Source organism: Cervus elaphus, chromosome X (genome assembly GCF_910594005.1).
Source record: "Cervus elaphus chromosome X, mCerEla1.1, whole genome shotgun sequence".
Taxonomy (NCBI): Eukaryota; Metazoa; Chordata; class Mammalia; order Artiodactyla; family Cervidae; genus Cervus; species Cervus elaphus.
Genome location: NC_057848.1, coordinates 32,419,063 through 32,426,717, shown reverse-complemented (window position 1 = coordinate 32,426,717; position 7,655 = coordinate 32,419,063).

Genomic DNA, 7,655 nt, shown 5'->3' with positions numbered 1-7,655 from the left:
ACAGGGATCAAGACCATCCCCATGGAAAAGAAATGCAAAAAGCAAAATGGTTGTCTGAGGAGGCCATACAAATAGCTGTGAAAAGAAGAGAAGCGAAAAGCAAAGGAGAAAGGGAAAGATATACCCATTTGAATGCAGAGTTCCAAAGAATAGCAAGGAGACATAAGAAAGTCTTCCTCAGCGATCAATGCAAAGAAATAGAGGAAAACAATAGAATGCGAAAGACTGAGATCTTTTCAAGAAAATTAGAGATACCAAGGGAACATTTTATGCAAAGATGGGCTCAATAAGGGACATAAATGGTATGGACCTAACAGAAGCAGAAGATATTAAGAAGAGTTGGCAAGACTACACAGAAGAACTGTACAAAAAGATCTTCATGACCCAGATAATCACAATGGTGTGATCACTCACCTAGAGCCAGACACCCTGGAGTGTGAAGTCAAGTGGGCCTTAGGAAGCATCACTACGAATAAAGCTAGTGGAGGTGATGGAATTCCAGTTGAGCCATTTCAAATCCTCAAAGATGATGCTGTGAAAGTGCTGCACTCAATATGCCAGCAAATTTGGAAAAGTCAGCAGCGGCCACAGGACTGGAAAAGGTCAGTTTTCATTCCAATCCCAAAGAAAGGCAATGCCAAAGAATGCTCAAACTACTGCACAATTGTACTCATCTCACAGGCTAGCAGAGTACATCATGAGAAATACTGGGCTGGAAGAAGCACAAGCTGGAATCAAGATTACTGGGAGAAATATCAATAACCTCAGATATGCAGATGACACCACCCTTATGGCAGAAAGTGAAGAAGAACTAAAGAGCCTCTTGGTGAAAGTGAAAGAGGAGAGTGAAAAAGTTGGCTTAAAGCTCAACATTCAGAAAACTAAGGTCATGGCATCCAGTCCCATCACTTCAAGGCAAATAGATGGGAAAACAGTGGAAACAGTGTCAGACTTTATTTTTTTGGGCTCCAAAATCACTGCAGATGATGACTGCAGCCATGAAATAAAAAGACGCTTACTCCTTGGAAGGAAAGTTATGACCAACTTAGCATATTAAAAACCAGAGACATTACTTTGTCAACAAAGGGGATGACAGAGGATGAGATAGTTGGATGGCATCACATACTTGAATGGACAGGAGTTTGAGCAAGCTCTGTGAGTTGGTGATGGACAGGAAAGCCTGATGTGCTGCAGTCCATGGGGTCTCAAAGAGTCGGACATGACTGAGCGAGTGAACTGAGCTGAACTGAATTAGTTGTCAGGAAACACTATAACTTGTGCTGTGCTAGGGGTAGAGGGAAGCCCTGAATAACTGGGGCCATATGTGGTTGATTATTATTTCATAAAGCAGGAAGTGGTGATGGGAAATCCACACCGTGGCCCGGACACCAATGACGGTGGAAGCTTACAGAGAAAGTCAATAGTCTACACCTCTTCCTGTTAGAAAGATTCATGTCTCTGTGAATGATCTGAAATTGGGTACCTCTATAAGTTATCCAAATCAAGATACTCTTCAGAGTACTCTTTGGTGAATTAAGTCAACAGGAGTGAACTGAACTGTCTTGGGCAAACTAGAAAAGCTAGTTTCCCTGTCCTAGAGATAAAGCTCTCCAAAACTTGATGGTGTGAATTCACAGTTGAGGGCCCTACTCTAGGCCCGTGTTGGACATATCACAAAGTGCCCGTAGATGCCCAGAACAGCACAAGAAGATGATATATCTCCCTGGGCCATGCATAAACCAGGGCATCAGCTGGGGTTTTGTGTTCATATTTTGCAGTATCTTCTCAGGTGAAATTGCCATGTTGATTGCAAAAAGGAAGAACGATTAGCACATTAATTAATTAGAATATTGTTTTTAATTCTGCTGTGAAGAGTAATCTTTTGTTAACTTGAATGAGATCCTAAGCTTACCCTAGCTTTAATTATAGTGTTATTATATAAAAATATTGGCTGGCCCTGGTCCAAGGTGCTAGAATGTTTAAATTTAAATACTCCAGAGATAATTTAAACACATGATAATTTACTCATGGGTACTAATGACCCAAAGGAATTCCACATTGTTTACTTCAAACAAATGATTATGTTGATAACAGAGCCTGAACTATGCTAATCATATTTTAAAATTCTTGGCCAGGGAGCATGAGTGCCTGTAAAATGGGTGTGTGTGTGTGTGTGTGTGTGTGTGTGTGTGTGTGGTTGTCTTTGAGCAGTGGTGAGAAGCTGCAGCATAAAGGTGTTTGAGACTTGCAACCTTGCAGGGAGCCTGACTTAATTTGAGTTTCTGCTCTGCTAGAGGAGAAGGCAATGGCACCCCACTCCAGTATTCTTGCCTGGAAAATCCCATGGACAGAGGAGCCTGGTAGGCTGCAGTCCATGGGGTCGCTAAGAGTCGGACATGACTGAGCGACTTCACTTTCACTTTTCACTTTCATGCATTGGAGAAGGAAATGGCAACCCACTCCAGTGTTCTTGCCTGGAGAATCCCAGGGACGGGGAAGCCTGGGGGGCTGCCATCTATGGGGTCGCACAGAGTTGGACACGACTGAAGCGACTTAGCAGCAGCAGCAGCAGCTCTGCTAGAAGCCACACTACCTGCCTGATTGTTAGTAAGTGACCATCTCCTTTAAGTTTTAGTTCCTCAGTTGTAAAATGAGCTTGATGACACCCCTATCAGAGGAGTGTTTAGGAGGATTAATGAACCAGCATATTTAAAGTGCTGGGCACATAGTAGACTCCCCCAAAATGGAGGGGTTTCCCAGGTGGTGCTAGTGGTAAAGAATCCACCTGCCAATACAGGAGACATAAGAGACACAGGTTCGATCCCTGTTTTGGGAAGATCTGCTGGAGGAAGACATGGCAACCCACTCCAGTATTCTTACCTGGAGAATCCCATGGACAGAGGAGCCTGGAGGGCTATAGTCACTGGGGTCACAGAGTCAGACATTACTGAGGAGACTTAGCATGCACACATGCATTCCATTTTACATAGACATCTTATTTGCAGTTGTGTATTCTTGTATGTAGCTTCAGGTTTAGATTTTCCAGGTGTCTGTATCTGACTTTGTATCCATGTATTTACCTGGGTTCAATTCCTGGGTTGGGAAGATCCCCTGGAGAAGGAAATGGCAACCAACTCCAGTATTCTTGCCTGGGAAATCCCATGGACAGCAGGCCACGGTTCATGGTGTTCCAACCAATCAGATGCGACTTAGCAATTAAACAGCAACAACAATGACTTACCTGGGTATATGGGTGTATATTTTGGTGTTTGGTGATATGTCTCTCTGTGTGTGTCTGTGTGAGTGCTGACTGAAGTCTTGTTACACAGCTATATGTATGAAGTGAAAGTATATATGTGTGAGTGAGAGTCTGTATGTATGAAGGAGATATGCCATATCTTCATGAATGAATGAATATCACTGTGCTTTCTGTAGTTCATGATCTCAAGCTAGGCTATGAAAATCACTTTAAGCATGACTTTTCCATTTCCAGCAATACCTTGATTTCATCATTGTTTAGGTGGTCCATGTATTGGAGATGGTTTGGTTATGTTTCTTTCTTTTACGGATTTGTGAGTAGTGTGTGTATGTGTGTGTGTGGTGTGTGTATGTTAGAACCAATAACTCCTTGGCTCACAATTAGCTGCTTCCTTTCTCCTGCTTCCTTTGTTCCTGCTCCTCTCTTCCCTTTCCTTCTTTGTTTACAGCCTTACTGGCTTTTCACTTCACTAACATCAGGGAGAAAAACATCTGAAGCAGGTGGGACAGCAGTCCTTGGCCGAGACAAATTGTGAACTCATTCACATGAGCTCACATTTGTGTGTCGGAGAGGCACATTAGCATATAAAAGGAAGAATGTACAGGCTAGAGAATCACCAGAGACCAACTGAGAGGCAGGTGCGCACCTTTGTGGTTTGATCTTAGAATAATCATGAAGTCCTCTCCCCCTAGAAATTGTTCTCATACTGGCCCATCAGAGCACTTGAAAGTCCACCATTAGGTCTTGTGTCCGGTCAGGCTTTCCCCTGTGCTGCAGACATAGCTTTGTGGCATGCATGCATGCTCAGTAGGGTCTGACTCTTCGAAACCCTTTGGACCATAGCCCACCAGGCTCCTCTGTTCGTGGGATTCTCCAGACAAGAATACTGGAGTGTGTTGCCATGCCTTCCTTAAGGGGATCTTCCCAACCCAGGGATTGAACCTGTGTCTCTTGTGTCTCATGCATTGCAGGTGGATTCTTTACCCACTGAGCCATCGGGGAAGCCCAGCTTTGTGGCACCCCTGTAATATTAGAGTGCCAAGGTTCTGTTCCACCAGGTGAACCCATATCCTTCAGTTCTGAAGAGTCTTGGGAAGCTCCAGAACCATTCTGCTGAAACTTAAATTGTCACTGAGGGAAGGGAGGCATTAAGGACAAGCAATCCTCACCTTCCTCTTTCTGCCTTTCCTTAATTTCAGGTCAACAGCCCATTATCAAGCATCGACCACATGAAGTCTCTAGATTGGGTGTGGAGACCAGGCACAAAAAGACCATCTCTTTCCTCTCGCTCTCCTCTCCACCTTACAATCTTTACCTTAGGCCCTCCTCATTGCTGCAAGAAGCAAAGCAGATCAGATTAACCAATCTTAAACTGTGTCGGTTAACCTTTCCCATGTGTATTGGCATTTTAAAAGAGGACCCAGGAACAGATTCGTGTTCCTCCCCACACTTGAGCAGTGCCCTTACGTTCTGAAATTAATCTCTCTGCTAATGGCTGGAGACACTCTCCCATTTTGTCCACAGTGGAGGTCATCTGTGTGGTAGAGAGGAAGAATTCTGATTAAATTAACTTGATTTAAGATGTGAATGATATCTGGCTTAATGTGTCTATCTTCCAAAATAAATGTACATTTGGAAAATGAACTTGTTAAGAAGAAATAGCTCTCAGGTGGTAGGAGTTTAACAGAAATCTGGGGTCTCTGGGCTTTCTGGGCCTCTCCAGATACAGCATATAAGTAATTAACATTTTCTTTCCAATGTTCATAATGTGCTGATATGAGAACCAAGTTCTTCTGGTGCTCACTTTTGTTTTCAACAAAGATCATACCATGTTGTGATGATGCAACATGCCATAGGCTTTCCCTTGACATAAGGGTTGCTGGTGAGAGGGTAACAGGCAGGAAAGCTAGAGGCCCCCAAACAGAGGAAATAGGCTGCAAGTGTCAGACGTTTTTTATCTCTCTCTTAAGCTGCAGGAGGAAACAAACAAATGTCAGATTCTATTTTTTTCCCCTTCTCTATACAAAATTAAAAGGAGGTTTCTTTTAAAATTCTGTGTTGCCATGATGACACTTGGTTCCACCTGAACTTAACTTTTCTCAAACTTTGAGCTAACCAATGTGTTTTTCTTATGGAAATGCTTTTCTTAAGCTATATTAATGAACTGTGAATTTACCTTAGACTGTCTGTCTTCAAGTCGGTTCCACCTAAGACTCAGAACTGACAAACCGACTCAGAACTCAACAAACCAGTAAGTTTTTCTCATACAAATGTTCTCTTAATCTATGTTAATGAGACTATGTATTTTCTTGGACACCTGCCTTTCTTCAAGATTCATGTCAATTGTTTTATGGCCCGGGATGACTCACCTTGTGTCAATGCTATCTCAAAATGCATGTTGTGGTGAGGGGCCTGGTGCCACTCTTTGAGACATTTCCTTTCTCTAATTAGCAGCCTGCTAGTAGGTATATAGCTTCCTGTTAAAGACTAGAAGGGGGCACTCTTTCTGCCCCCTTCTGATGTCTATGTCAGCAGATTTCTCTCTTTTATACTTTAATAAAACTTTATTACACAAAGCTCTGAGTGATCAAGCCTCGTCACCGGCCCCAGATTGAATTCCTCTCCTCTGGAGGCCAAGAATCTCGGCATCTTTCATGGCTCAGCAACAACCTTTCACTAGGCTCTATAGAAGGGTGAGAATCACCCTGGAGGTGTGGTGTAGGTATGGCAGGAAATCACCATTACCCTATCCACAACCACTAAACTGAACCCCAAGACTCCTGTAGGAGTCTAGGTTAGTAGAAGTCTAACCCAGCCCCACATGCATGTGTGCTAAATCCCTTCAGTAATGTCCAACTCTGTGACCCCATGGACTGTAGCCCACCAGGCTCCTCTGGGATTCTCCAGGCAAGAATACTGGAGTGAGTTGCCATGAACTCCTCCAGAGAATCTTCCTGGCCCAGGGATCAAACCTGCATCTCTGGTCCCCTGAATTGGCAGGTGGGTTCTTTACCACTAGTGCCACCTGGGAAGCCCCTAGCCCCACATACCCCCATGTAATTGTTGAAGCCATTGCCTCAAAAATGAAGAACTTTTCCCTCTCCTCCCTCTCTCCTTCTCCTCTAACTTCTACTTTTTCAGAAAGCATTTTAAGGACCTACTTCTGCTTGGTGTTTTACAGAGGGAGCTGGCTTCCAAGAGGTAAGACTCTAAAGTGAAAAAGACCTGAAGAGTATGTATTTGTATGAGACAGATGGTTAAATATACTGAAATAAAGTTGTGAGAGGTTATTCTTAATGTCATAGTAAATATTACTAGTAGTAAACAATTTTTGAGCATTACTATGTGCTCGGCACTGTATTAAGTGCTTTGCAGGCCTTACATCTTTTACTCTCTTTGGAAGTATTGCAGGGTTGTGGTTAAGAAATAGAGTGTCTAGATTCACACTTACCATCACTTGCCATCACTTCCCAGTTGTATGACTTTGGGCAAGTTACCTAACTTCTCTTTGTGTAGGGAGTCCTATAAACTGGAGCTAATAATAGTACCTGTTTTATTGGGTGGTTGGGAGGATTATATGAGATAATCCATTTGGGCTTAAAACAATTGCTGATTCCAAATACTTGGTCGATTAACACTATTTTTTGTTAATGATTCCCCCATTAACCCTGTAAGGTAGGTACTATTGTTAGCTTCATTTAAAGATTATAAAACTGAGACTCAGAGAAGTTAATTAACTTGATCAAGCTCAAACAGATAGTAAGTAGTAGAACTACTGTTCAAACTCGGTGGCATGTTACTTCTCATTGAGCTACTTTTCTACTCTTTATTTAATGTATGTGACAGACGAAAAAGTACAATGATCAATACATGAGTTCTGGCTTCACCTATATTGTTAGGTGTGATATCTTATTAATTTTTACTATGTTGTTCTACCTTCATTGAGATCATTAGTAAATCTTAGTTAATGTTACTGCATTCTAACACATGTATGCCTGTGTGCTCAGTTGCTTCGGTCGTGTCTGATTCTTTGCAACCCCATGGACTGTAGCCTGCCAGGCTCCTCTGTCCATGAAATTCTCCAGGCAAGAATACTGGAGTGGGTTGCCATGCCCTCCTCCAGGGGATCTTCCCAACCCAGGGATTGAACCCTTGTCTCCTACATTGCAGGTAGATTCTTTACTGCTGAGCCACCAGGGAAGCCCCATTCTAACATATATATATATACATACATTTAAAATTTATATTTCACAACAGGGACCAGCCTCTGCCAACACTTTTATACCCTAATATCTATAACCAAAACCTAGGATTTTACTTAGGCTCCTAAATTAATGCATTGTGCAATAGCATTATGGGTAGAATTCTGAGTCTCAGATTTATAAGCTATTGTTTG